Raw genomic sequence first — 1,195 nt, 5'->3', positions numbered from 1 at the left:
ATCCAGTCATTAGAAAAGCACTTAAATCTGTCATCAGCACAATGTGGAGACACAGCCGGCGACATTTCATTAATTAATAATCAATCATCTAAAACACTAGCTGCTCCACCGAGAGGAGTCGGGAGTCCTCGTGATCCTTGGGAAATATTTCATGTGTTCATTTCTTCATGTTTCATTCCTTTTTGTTTGAGAAACTTTTAAAGGGAGACGCAGGTGCGACCGAACAGGCAGGATCCTCTTTGTGTTTTGACAGCGGTCGCTTTAAATGCGAGATAACACTATTTTCTTACCGTGCTTCTTTTCATACCTTTTCCAGTTTTTCCTAATAAATTGTAGTTTAGTCGTGTTATTTTTTCATGAAGACATTCGTTGACCAAAACATGGCGGCCCGGTCGCCTCGCGTGGATCTTCAACTTTTATTTTTTACGTAACGAAAGCCGTTTATTTGCACACAGTTTGTATGATAGTTCAGTTTTGGGTTTTTTGAGTGTGCGTTTGTCAGAAATAATTTTTATTTTATTTCAGGCAGGATACAGTGACAAACACTTTTTCTTTTCTTTTTTTTTTCTTTTAAAGCTAAAGGTTTCGCAGCCTTTTAAATGCGATTTACAAACGTGACTGACGATGTTTGAGTTCGCACATTTCTTCGGCTCGATACAAAAAATATGTCCACACACGTTAACTCACACACACTGTGGTGTTTTGTGGAATGATGGGAGTTTTTTTTTGTTCTGATGTCTGGTTGGTTTTTGTTCCGTTACTTTCTGCAGGAGGAAGCATCAACAGCTCTGGTCAGTATTTCAAACAAATATCACACACTACACAAAGAAACAAAATAATAACAATAAATAAAAAAAAAAAAAAATAGAAAATATCATCCTCTTCCGTCCTTCAGTTAACAAACTATAATTTTATGCAATGCGACTGTAAATGCCTCCTTATGGAGAATAATAGAAAAAATACAAATAAAGCAAATAATGAACCAAATGTGGCATTTGCAAGCAGCTTGTGGGTTTGCCGACGCCTGTGATCCTCCGTCTGTGAACGGTGCAAAGAAAAATAATCGACGCTCGTTTTAACTTGTTCGTCTTTAGAGTTTTTACCGTCCTCCAGCGTAGAGGCGTGATGCTGCATCGAGAAGCCGAGATACTGACATCGAACCTGTGAAAAGGGTTGGGGAGGGGTGGAAGGGTTG

This window comes from Seriola lalandi, unplaced genomic scaffold, assembly GCF_002814215.2.
Source record: "Seriola lalandi dorsalis isolate HSWRI2012SDOR001 ecotype SW California unplaced genomic scaffold, Sedor1 jcf7180002054614, whole genome shotgun sequence".
NCBI lineage: Eukaryota > Metazoa > Chordata > Actinopteri > Carangiformes > Carangidae > Seriola > Seriola lalandi.
Note: the sequence above shows the minus strand (reverse complement) of the source record.